Source organism: Schistocerca nitens, chromosome 1 (genome assembly GCF_023898315.1).
Source record: "Schistocerca nitens isolate TAMUIC-IGC-003100 chromosome 1, iqSchNite1.1, whole genome shotgun sequence".
NCBI lineage: Eukaryota > Metazoa > Arthropoda > Insecta > Orthoptera > Acrididae > Schistocerca > Schistocerca nitens.
This window is the reverse complement of record NC_064614.1, coordinates 370819186-370832392: the sequence shown is the minus strand read 5'-3', so window position 1 is coordinate 370832392 and position 13207 is coordinate 370819186. Positions and strand designations below refer to the sequence as shown.

Genomic DNA, 13207 nt, shown 5'->3' with positions numbered 1-13207 from the left:
TTTTCTTAAACAAAATCTTTATTTATTCATCAACATAAACTTTGCCCTTTTCAAAGTAACCCTCCTCAGATGTAATATACTTGTGGCAGGACTTTTTTCAATCTTGGAAGCACTTCTGGAACTCACTTTTTTTATTGTGTTCAGCTCTTTCAGTAATTCTGTTTTTATCTCATCAGTGATGGCAAAATGACATCCTTCATAGATCTCTTCAGCTTCAAGATTAGAAAGAAGTTGTTGGGGACCATGTCCGTAGAATACGGTAGCTGAGACAACATAACAATTTTGTTTTTTGCCAAAAATCACAAACAAGCATTGCGGTGTGCGCAGGAGTATTATTGTGATGCAATTTCCACAAGTTGTTTTGCCACAATTCTGGTCTTTTCTTTGGATTATTTCACACAAATGGTACATAACTTCAAAATAGTAATCCTTATTGACTATGACTGTAAGCAGGAACTCATGATGCCCTATCACATTTCAATCTAAGAAAACAGTGACAGGAACCTTCACATGTGATCGAACTTGTTGAATATTTTGGTCTTGGCTCTTCTGGCAGTTTCCAATGAGATGACTGGCCCTTGGTGTCAATCTCATACCGATATACCCAAGTTTCATCACCTCTTATAACCTTCTTTAGAAGTTCTGGATCATCATCGATTTCATTCAATAATTCCTGAGCAATGTCTACGCAACTTTGTTGTTGGTTGATATTCAGCCACTTCAGAACATACGAGGGTTGAATGAAAAGTAATGCCTCAACCCTCGTTAATTGGGTTTGGATGGGAATAGTTTAATAAATCAAACACAGAAATAATCCTTTAATTACCAATATTCACTTTTCCACATAATCACCAGATAATTGGATACATTTCTGCCAACGATGAACAAGTTTTTTGAAGCAGTCAAAGAAGAAGCAACACTGTTTCCACAATCACAGTCTCACAGTTCTCTCAACGTCTTCATCAGAATCATAATGATATCCCCTCAGATTGTCTTTCATTTTCGGGAACAGATGGAAGTCAGATGGTGCAGCATTGTCATGTAACACTCTGAATTTATTGTTGTTCCACGATCAAGGAAATCAGCATGGATAACACCATGCTGTCACAGGATGTCCAACTCTCTGTTTGTCATGCAGGTCAGGTGTTCCCGCATCAACATCTTTAAACTTACTCGCCCAATGATGCACATACTCACATCAACACAATCACCATAAACTGCTTTCATTCTCTGATGAATTTCCTTTGGGGTGACACCTTCTGCCATCAAGAATGCAAGTTGCTTAAATCGCATTGACAGACCGTCTGCGCAAGGTTCCATACTTTACACTGTAACAACACAACCGTTCAATGCTGAGAGTTCCCACCAACTCAACGTGTACCGAAGAGGCTATGGAACAAGCCACTACCTGGTGCATACCAATGCTGCCAACTGTTGAATAGTTACGAAGGTGGAGGCATTACTTTTCAGTCAACCCTTGTACTTTGCTGCTACACATTTCATGCCCAAAACATCCGAAAAAATTGCATGGCATGAGACAAAGGATATACTGACATCATCAGCAACCTCTTTGATGTGGACAAGACTATTTTGCAGAACCATTTTTTTTTATTATTTCTTCCACAATGTCATCAGTAATTGATGCACTAGGCCATCCAGTGCAGTCATCATCTTCAATGTCTTCTTAATTCTCTTTGAAATGTTTGTACCACTCATAAATTCTTGGCTTACTCACTAGATTTTCCAAAAGCCATAATCAACATTTTGGATGCTGTGTGGCACTCTATATCATTTCTCAAGCAAAATTTAATGTAAATTCTTCGATCCACCTTTCTTGAACAACAAAAATTCACCGAGCACTCGAAAACATGTATAACCTTTCTGACTGCCAACAATAAACTAAATATTTAAAACAGCTGAAGATGCAAACATATATCAGGAACATGTGTACCAACAAGATTGTATTAAAAAAAAAAATCTGATGTATAAAGCACATGAAATTAAAAAATTCTGTTACTTTTTTATCACTCCTCTTACGTTGCAGAGGATGGAGGACTAACATTCACCTCCCTTATGTTAATCAATCTTAAAGCTACGGTTAGCATGCATAGGTAATTGCATGAAACTTGACGTGACACTACTTCTCCTAGTTAGAGGGGTGGGTCCCAAATGCAACTGACCAAGATCTGCTTCATTACTCACTTTTTGGACAAAATAGAGAAAAATGTTCAGGTTTCTCCTGACCTGGAACTAGTGAGCTGGCGGAGAGAAAATAATAATTCAAAAACAAGAAAAATTTTACTGATAAAATGCAGTGAAAAACTATTCTGAATACTTCTGCTCACAATTATTATTATTATTATTATTTTACAAATTTTGCAATGTCTGTATTTTACTATGCAATGTCCTTCAGACACTGCCAATGATCTACAGCTGCAATAAACAGACAAAATATATTCACAGTATGTGAGTACATTTATCATTGTTTTGTGAACCTTAGAGCAAGTCAGAGAATTTAACAGTGGCGGCTCATACAAAATTATACCAATGTGTTACAATGTGGCGGCCTATACCCTTTTTAGTTACAAGGATAGTAATCATAACTAAATTGAATATACTAATTTTAAGCATCTAAACTGAACTGTCTCAATAATTTTAAATTTTATAACTTTAGTTTAACACTGGAGGGGGATGTTGGTACCAGTGGTCCACGAATTGCCAGTACTGGAGTAGACCACTCAGCACTGCTTCTCAAAAATTGAACATATTCAAAACATAAATCTTTAGATAGCAGTTCACCTTTTCTAAATTGAAATAGTCTAGGAACTTGAAAAGGCCATCAACCTGCTTCTACTCACACAGTTTTATTTTATCTATAGTTTCTGCCAATGGAATCAATGTTTTTTTAGAAATCAACGAACATTTCTGAATTCAGTAATCTGTGGCAAATGACTGACTTCAGATTAAATATTTGTTCAGTACATGGTCTGCCCTTCCTAGAACCATTTTGATATTCTCCTAAATTTCAATGTAGCATCATTTCTAGTCTGTTTAGTATAATCTCGGAAAATAAGTTATATGCAACTGGTTCTAAAGAAGTTCCTGAGCAGTAAATAACATTATGTTTCTTGCCCCTCTCTATGTAGTGGATGGATGGGAGTTTTTCTGTTTTCCAAGTTTTCTCAAAGATAAATTTAGCTCATTTTTTATTTTTGGTAGATACCATTTCAAAAGTTCTGCTTTAACAGATAATTCTCCACTAGTTTTATAAGGTTTTAATATCTTATCCAAATTCTTTGATAGTTGGGAAAAATTTCTTCTCTACTTGTAGCGGTTCCACCTGCTTTATTTCTCTCTGTTTGTTGTCCTTGTTGTCTATGTACTGCGTTGCTACACTGGCTGAAAAATGGTGTTTGTAATTTGGACACTGACTACAGTAAATAATGTAGCCAACAGATGCACAGTTGTGTTTCACAGTCTTTTACTATAACTTTTCATAACCCCCCAATAATACACAGTTATTTGGCCAGTGCACTATTGTTATAACTTTCGATAAGCCTCATTAATAGTTTTCAGGCAAACCTCCACATATTGCAACAATAGTTTCCTACTGAACATCTACGGGCAGTAAAGCCTAACCACAAAGTTCACGGTTCTTGAAGAACAGAAAGGTACACATGGAAACAATCACTGTCACTGTTTTAACACACGGTCTATTGTGTGACATTTATTTCACAGATGCATTGTTGTTGATCTATCCAACACAGGTTCCTCGGTTGAAACGCGGCCATGGGCTGACTGTTTCGGGACCAAAAATCGGGCCCTTACATATCCTCACAATAACAGGTGCCGAAACTACACATTATTCTAGGTTAAATTTACAGAAATTACAATTAAAATTTAACTAATTAAATTAACTGAATACATCGAAAAATTTGTTCTTTCATCAGTTTCTTCTGCTGCAAGAGTTAGGCCGAATTATCTGTTTAAATGATGAAATTAACATATATTGTTATGTAAACAATACTTTTGACGAAACTCTTAATTACTTTGGAATTAATGAAGGGTTGGATTTGCTAACACAGTTTTGAACAGAACCAAATAGATAGTTTAAGATTACTAGCATTTCGTCTTCCAAATGTTTATAATTAGTACAGAATTTATATGTCAACAACAGAATTTAAGTTACCAAACAATCACTGTAATGAAAGATACTAACTAGAAATAGTCAACATAAACTAGAAAATCAATTACATAAATACAACTAAGCACAAAATTAGATCTGGTGTTATATTCTTTAAAACTGAGGGCCAACCTTTCTCTTTTATGAAAATGCAGATTATGTTCACGTATGCTAATGGTTAATATTTAAAAGTAACAAAACAAATTTAAGGAAGCAGATGGCAAAACAAGAGGGGAATTAAAATTATCCCAGCTTGCTTCATCACAGATTGTGATGAAGGTTTGAGTCTTTGAGCTTATGGATTGGTTATTGACACCTAAGAAGGCAATGAAAATATTTCCGAAGAATTTCTAAATTCAGCCAAATCAGTGAGCCTCATCCCATGCCCCTCTGCTGTTAGATTTAAGTTTGAAGTCATCTGCCTAGCCCCTTGAAACTCATATTCTCCTCCAGAAATTTAGCAAATTCTCTACAGAAAACATTTTCATACTGAACTTCTGAATATATGTGCTTTTTTTTTTTTTTACCACTGTATAGCCTAGAGCCTTTTGATTTACATGGATAGTAAATTGTAATGATTTGGATAGTAAACTGTAACTAAACGGAATATATTAATTTTATATATATAAATTGAATTGTTTGAATATATTCTAAATGATATAACTAACAGTTTAACACTGTGAATAATAAATTAAAATGAAAAAATTAAGTAAAATAGAAAATGTTGGTACTAAGCAGGAATCTAACCCGGGTCCATGAATTGCCACACTCTGCATTAGATTGCTCGGCCACTGCATTCTTATGACAATAGCCCTTCAACAATCCCTCATACTTTACGTTTGCACAATAAACTACATGCTATTTTAAAGAAAAATACTGATGTGATGTTGTGAGCAACATAGCACTCATAGTGCAAGATGAGCTGTCACACCAGAGCACACACAACAGTTGTGTCCCTTCTCTGAGTTGATCGTAGAGTGTCTGATCATTATTTCTGCATCCAACACTGTTTTTAACTATTTCGTTCATTCTGTTTGCATACCAACATGCACTCGAAGAGAAGTGGTGTAATTTTAGTGTGATTTCCAGCTCGCATCTGGCAATAGCTTAAATTTAATTTAATAACACAACACCTAACCTCAACCAGATGTACCAGTTTAACTTTAAAAGTACTGCATAAAACAGAAATACAAAAAGAGAATTTCACTTTTCTCTTACTCGGAAAAAAGAATAGGCATCATTATGTTTTCGTCACTTTGCAGTCTTACGAGATAAATTATGCACAGTAACTTAAATTTGTGAAACTTATATGAAAAGTTACAAACTTGTGTAAGTGTATAATACTGCAAGTGACGGAACTTTACAACTGCATTATACGCACCTTTCTTTCAACTTACTATGTCTGCAATATGAAGCAATCATAGTGCTATGGTGACAAGTTACATCTGATATCTGCCTTGAGCTGATATTCGGATCAACCAGACTGGGTAATCCCCATTCTGGAATTATAATGCACATTAATACTTCAAGTTTTATTTGCTATCATTTTTATTTTTTCAAGTCACAAAGTCATTGCAAATAAAAGTATTTTTGATCATCATGTCAACTGGTCAAAACTAGGTACTTTGATGTGTTGTCACCTGTTCTACAACCTTTACAACTATTTAGCTGAAGACAATTTTTCTGTCTCTGAAATCTGCAACACAGCAATATTTTTTTTTCATAAATTGTCACAATAGTAGATGTGTGTGTTTTTCCAAAATGATCCTCACTCATTTTAGGAATGATATTTGTGTGCAAAAAGAGACTATAAATACACAAATGCACAACAAATCAACACTTCATTCTTAAGTTGGAACATACAGTTATGTCTCATGCAAAAGTCTTACACAAGCTACAATTGATTAGGATACTAGATAATTTGGCAATAAAGGTGAGGGAGCAACAAATATACATTAGAAGATCATCACAGTGACGTACTTCAATGTATGAACCATTGATGGAAAATGGGTGATGGTTTGAGATGTATCAAGCTAGGAACTCTACACCTGTTACATCTTTTACTCCCACTAATAACAACATTTTTCTGTTTTTCACTCATTTTTAATACAGCAGCGCACAAAATATGTAGTATGTACACGAATATTTCAAGCATTATTTAGCCAAAATGCACTTAAATTTATAATACTTTTGGTTCTACTGAAATTGTCGATTTCAGTGATGCAATTAGTTTTACAAACAGCTTGATTAATTAAAAGTTATGGCTAACTAAAATTTCTACTAAATATGCAAACTGGAAATCATTATGAGCTAATCAGCAGAACCTGAAGTATTGCTACTGTTCATTAGAAAGGAGTCATTCCGATCTTCATAAGAACATACTTTGAATTGCCTGTAACTAATTAACTTACAAGATAAATGACACTGAAAGTTCAGACTACAATTTTACAGAGAAAATTTTGTGCCCATACTTGTTAGATTGTGAACTTTGACACTGTACTTTTGTGGCTATATTTTTTCCCCAAATTAGATGACACTCCTCAATATTAGAATTTTGCACAACTTAACATAACACAAAATAAATTTCAAGGTGGACATCATTCTCTTAGTTAGATGCATAATAAGATTGTTCTATATACTTTTATAATTTATTAACTTTCAGTTTTTTTCCATTCCCTCCCCCACATGAATAATGGACCCTGTCATTGGTGGTGAGAGCGATAGAGATGTACTGTAGGTGTAACCACAATGGAGGGGTGTATGTTGAGAGATAGACAAATGTTTTTCACGAAGAGGGCAACGGCCTTTTCAGTATTTACAGGAGCAGCATTACATATGATTGACTGATCTGGCCTCATAACATCAACCAAAAAGGCCTTGTTGTGCTGGTACTGCAAACGGATGAAATTAAGAGGAAACTACAGTCATAATTTTTTCCGAGGGCAAGCAGCTTTACTGCATGCTTCAATGATGATGGCATCTTCTTGGGTAAAATATTCTGGAGGTAAAATAGTCCCCTATTCAGATCTCCAGGTGGAGACTACTCAGGAGGACGGCATTCTACAGATTGGAGTGTGGAATGTCAGATCCCTTAATCGGGCAGGTAGGTTAGAGTTGGATATAGTTGGAATTAATGAAGTTCAGTGGCAGGAGGAACAGGACATCTGGTCAGGTAAATACAAGGTCATAAACACAAAATCAAATAGGGGTAATGCAGAAGTATGTTTAATAATGAATAACAAAACACTGGTATGCTACTATGAACAGCATAGTGAATGCATTGTTGTAGCCAAGATAGACATGAAGCCCACACCCAACACAGTAATACAAGTTTATATGCCAATTAGCTCCGCAGATCAGGAGGAAATTGTGGAAATGTATGATGAGATAAAAGAAATTATTCAGATAGTTAAGGAAAACAAAAATTTAATAGTCATGGGGGACTGGAATTCAATAGTAGGAAAAAGAAGACAGGGAAAAGTAGTGGGTGAATATGGTCTGGGGGAAAGAAATGAAAGATGAAGCCACCTCGTAGAATTTTGCACAGAGCACAATTTAATGATAGCTAACTCTTGGTTTAAGAATCATGACAGAAAAGCTGTTTATGTCAAAGAGACGTGGAGACACTGAATGGTTTCAGATTTTATATAATGGCAAGATAGATATTTCAGAGCCAGATTTAAATTGTAAAGACATTTCCAAGGGTAGATGTAAACTCTGACTACAATTTATTGTTTATGAACTGTAGATGAGAACTGAAGAAATTGCAAAAAGATAGGAAATTAAGGAGATAGGACCTCGATAAATTGAAAGAACCAGACATTCTTGGGAGTTTCAGAGGGAGCATTAGGAAACTATTGACAAGAAAAGGGGAAAGGAGTACAGCAGAAGAAGAATGGATAGCTCTGATAGACGAAATAGTAAAGGCAGCAAAGGATCAAATAGGTAAAAAGACTGAGGCTAGTAGAAATCCTTGCACAACACAGGAGATACTAAATTTAACTGATGAAAGGAAAAAAAACATAAAAATTCACCAAATGAAACAGGCAAAAGGAAATACAAAAGTCTACAAAATGAGATCGACAGGAAGTGCAAAATGACTAAGCAGGAATGGCTAGAGGACAAACGTAATGATGTAGAAGCATGTGTCACTAGTGGTAATATTGATCAAACAATGGATGTAATAATACAAAAGAAAGTTGCTAAACACCATATAGCGGAGATGCTGAGCCACGACAGGCACAATAAAAAGATTAAGACAATCATAGCTTTCAGCCATTAAGGCCTTTGTCAGCAGTAGTCTCCATGACCAACTATATCCTCACCCAGAATTACTTCTCCTTTGAAGGCATTACCTACAAACAAACCCGGGGTACGGCTATGGGCACCCGCATGGCACCATCCTATGCTAACCTATTCATGGGCCATCTAGAGGAATCCTTCCTAAACACCCAGAATCCTAAACCCCCTCACCTGGTTCAGATTCATTGATGACAACTTTGCTATCTGGATTGAAGGTGAGGACACCTTATTCACATTCCTCCAGAACTTCAACAACTTCTCCCCCATTTGCTTCACCCGGTCCTACTCAACCCAACAAGCCACCTTCCTAGATGTTGACCTCCGCCTCAGAGATGGCTACATCAGTACCTCCATCCATATCAAACCTACTAACCATCAGCAATACCTCCACTTTGACAGCTGCCACCCGTTTCGTACCAAGAAATACCTTCTGTACAGCCTAGCCACCGGTGGTCGTCGCATCTGCAGTGACGAGCAGTCCCTCTCTAAATATACTGAGGGTCTCACTGAAGCATTCACTGACTGTAATTATCCTCCCATCCTTGTACAAAAACAAATCTCCTGTGCCTTATCTTTCCAGTCTCCTACCACCTACCAAAGTCCCACAGTCCAGCCACAGAGGAGCATTCCCTTCCTAACTCAGTACCATCCGGGACTGGAGCGACTGAATTACATTCTCCGCCAGGGTTTCGACTACCTCTCGCCGTGCCCTGAAATGAGAAATGTCCTACCCACTATCCTTCCCACCCCTCCTACCGTGGTATTCCGCCGTCCACCGAACCTACACGATACCCCTCATTTCAATGACTGCTTCACAGCCTGTTCCATATGGATCCTTCCCACCAACACCAGCTTTTCTGAATTGCTCAGGTGGGAACTTTCCCTGCGATACATCCTACGTTCCCGTAACCCTCATGGCCTCAACCTTCGTTAGTCACTGTCCTCACCCATCCCACCCCCTTCCTGTTCCCATTCCAGCACTACACAGCCACCATTTCACCGCCATACCCAATATTTTAATTTCTTTTATTTTTATTTCTCTCCTTTCCGCCACTTACCCCCTCCCCCGTCTGCACCTTCTCTTCTACCCTCTGTCTATAACTGCAACACTTCACTGTCCGCTACTCCCGCCATACTATCCCTCCCCCTCCCCACCCCAGCCTCCTCCTTACCCCCACCCAGTCGCCACTCCCATCATGCACTGGTGCTGCTGATCGCAGTGTAGTTTCAGCTCTCTGAGACTGCAGATGTGTGTGCAAGTTGTGCTTGTGTGTGTGTGTGTGTGTGTGTGTGTGTGTGTGTGTGTGTGCGTGTGTGTGTGTCTGCTGCTGACAAAAGGCCTTAATGGCCGAAAGCTATGATTGTGCGAATCTTTTTATTGTGCCTATCGCAGCTCAGCATCTCCACTATATGGTGAGTAGCAACTTTCCTTCTCACGTATTGTTAGTGGTAAGACTGATGCTACATACAGGAAAATTAAAGAGACCTTTGGAGAAAAGAGAACCACCTGTATGAAAATCAAGAGCTAAGATGGAAAACCAATACTAAGCAAAGAAGGGAAGGCAGAAAGGTGGAAGGAGTATACAGAGGGTCTATATAAGGGAGAGGTACTTGAGGGCAATATTATTGAAATGGAAGAGGACGGAGACGAAGATGAGAAGGGAGATATGATACTGTGTGAAGAATACGACAAAGCACTGCAAGACTTAAACTGAAACAAGGCTCCAAGCTGCTAACAGCCTTGGGAGAGCCAGCCATGACAAAACTCTTCCATTAACAATGCAGGAGAAGACAGACTGCTACTTACCATAAAGATGACATGTCAAGTTGCAGACAGGCACAATTAAAAGACATACACATACAGCCTTCATCAGTGAAAGAAACACATATATGCACTACTCACACTCACACACACACTCACACACACACACACACACACACACACACACACACACACACAACAGCAAGCAAGCACACCTCACACACACGACTGCCAACTCCATCATCTCGGGCTGGAATACAACATCATATGGGATGCAAGCAGCAGTCTGGAGGGGGTGGGGAGAGAGGTGAACACTATCTGGAGGAGAGTGCACGGACCTGAATGCCAACAGTTGCAGCATCAGGAGGTTGTGAGGCAGGGAGGTGGGGAAACAAGGAGCAAAAAAAGGAGAGGAGCAGGGAAGACAGGTGGATGCATTGGCAGACGGCTGCAAATAAACAAGGTGGGAGATGAGATGACAGGACAGAGGGACTGGAAACTGTTGGGTGGAAAGTGTGGGAACAGTATGTTAACATACGTTGGTGCCAGGATAATTATGGGATTTGCTTGTATACCTTCCCTTAAATGAGAAAACAAATCTGTGGCACAGCCATGGGTACCTGCATGGCACCCTCCTATGCCAACCTTTTTATCGGCCATCTAGAGGCCAAAACACAAAACCTTTAGTCTGATTCAGGTTCATTGAGGATATCTTCAATATCTGGACTCACAGGGCCAATACAACGTACTTCGTTCCTTCACAACCTCAACACCTTCTCTCCTATCTGTTTCACATGGTCCTCTTCAAACTAGTGTGCCCCCTTCCTAGGTGTTGACCACCTCATCTTGGAGGGCTCCATCGGCACCTCTGTCCACACTAAACCAACCAACCAACCACCAACAGTACCTGCATTTTGACAGCTGTCATCCATTTCACATTAAAAACACCCTCCAATATAGTCTGGCTACATGGGGACGGCATATCTGCAATGAAAAAAGCTCTCTTGCTCAGTATGCTGTGGGTCTCACCAAGGCCTTCACAGACAGGTACTATACCCCAGACCTAGCCTGCAAACAGATCTCCTGTGCCATTTCCTCTCACAACCCCAATCCTCCCACCACCCTCAAGAACCAGCCACAAAGGAGTGTCTGCTTCATCACACAGTGCCAGCTCAGACTGGAATAAGTGAACCACATCCTCTGTCAGGCTTTGATTACCTATAACCATGCCTTGAAATGAGGGACATCCTACCCAAGATACTTCCCACACCTCCTAAGTGGTGTTCTGTCACCCACCCAGCCTCCACAACATCCTAGTCCATCTCTATGCCACACCCAATCCCAAACCTTGCCCAATCTACCCACCCAGCACTTCCTATTCCCGTCCTGTCACAGGTTTATCCTACTGCATCAGGGGCTGGGCCACCTGTAAAAGCAGCCATGTCATTAACCAGCTCTACTGCGATCACTGCACAGCTTTTTATATCAGTATGACTAACAACCAGTTGTCCACCAGGATGAGCAGCCACCACCAAACTGTGACCAAGAGCAAAGTAGACCACCCTGTGGCACAGCATGCAGCTGAACGTAACACTTGATATCAATGGCTGCTTCACTACCCAAGCCATCTGGATCCTTCCTTCCACCACCAGCTTTTCTGAACTGCATAGATGGGAGTTATCCTTAAAACACATTCTCTGCTCGCATAATTATCCCGGCCTCAACCTACAGTTATAGACTGTCCCCACACACTCTACCCAATAATGGCTTCCACACCCTCTGTCCTATCATCTCACCTCCCACCCTGTTTATTTGCAGCCCCCCTGTCAATGAATCCACCTATCTTTCCCTGTTCCTCTCCTTTTTCTCTCACCTCCCTGTCTCACAACCTCCTGACGCTGCACCTGTTGGCAATCTCTCCCTACACCCTTCACCAGACAGCATTCGTTACTCTCCCCACCTGCAGACTACTATCCGTTCCACTTCCCTACCCCCTCCAGATTGCTGCTTGCATCCCATGTGTGCATGAGGTGTGTGTGTGTGTGTGTGTGTGTGTGTGTGTGTGTGTGTGTGTGTGTGTGTTTTATGACGAAGGCTATGGTCAAAAGTCTTATATGAGTGTCTTTTAATTATGCCTGTCTGCAACTTGACGTGTCTTATTTACGTTAAATAGCAATCTGTCTTTTCCTACACCGTTCACATTCCTACTTGGAGTTTCCATTGTTTGGAAACTCTTCCATCGAGACTATCAGTTTAATAAGACATGGTTGCAAAATACTAACATGATTCCTTTACAGAAGAATGATAAAACTGGTAAAAGCTGACCTCAGGGAAGATCAGTTTGGATTCCAGAGAAATGTAGAAACACGTGAGGCAGTACTGACCCTATGACTTTTCATAGAAGATAGGTTAAGGAAAGGGAAATCTACATTTATTGCATTTGTAAACCTAGATAAAGTTTTTGACAATGTTTACTGGAATACACTCTTTCAAGTTCTAAAGGTGGCAGGGGTAAAATGCACGGAGTGAATGGCAATTTACAGTTTGTACAGAAATCAGATGGAAATTATAAGAGTCAAGGGCACAAAAGGAAGCAGTGGTTGAGACGGGAGTGAGGCAGGGTTGTAGCCTACTCCCGATGTTATTCAATGTGTATACTGAGCAAGCAGTAAAGGAAACAAAAGAAAAATTTGAAGTAGGAATTAAAGCTCAGGTGAAAGAAATAAAAACTCTGAGGTTTGCCAACGACACTGTAATTCTGTTGGAGACAGCAAAGGACCTAGAAGACCAGGTGAACAGAATGGACAGTGCCTTGAAAGAAGGATATAAGATGAACATCAACAACAGCAAAATGGGGATAATGGAATGTAGTTGACTTAAATCAGGTGATGCTGAGGAATTAGATTAAGAAATGAAACACTTGAAGTAGTAGACGAGTTTTGCTACTTGGGAGGCAAAAT

General features: G+C 39.4%; 1 protein-coding gene across 2 annotated transcripts in view; it reads right to left on the bottom strand.

The window, feature by feature from the left end:
- Positions 1-13207, bottom strand: part of LOC126248895 (general transcription factor IIH subunit 4) — a 129596-nt gene that overhangs the window by 34856 nt on the left and 81533 nt on the right. The window lies entirely within an intron of this gene.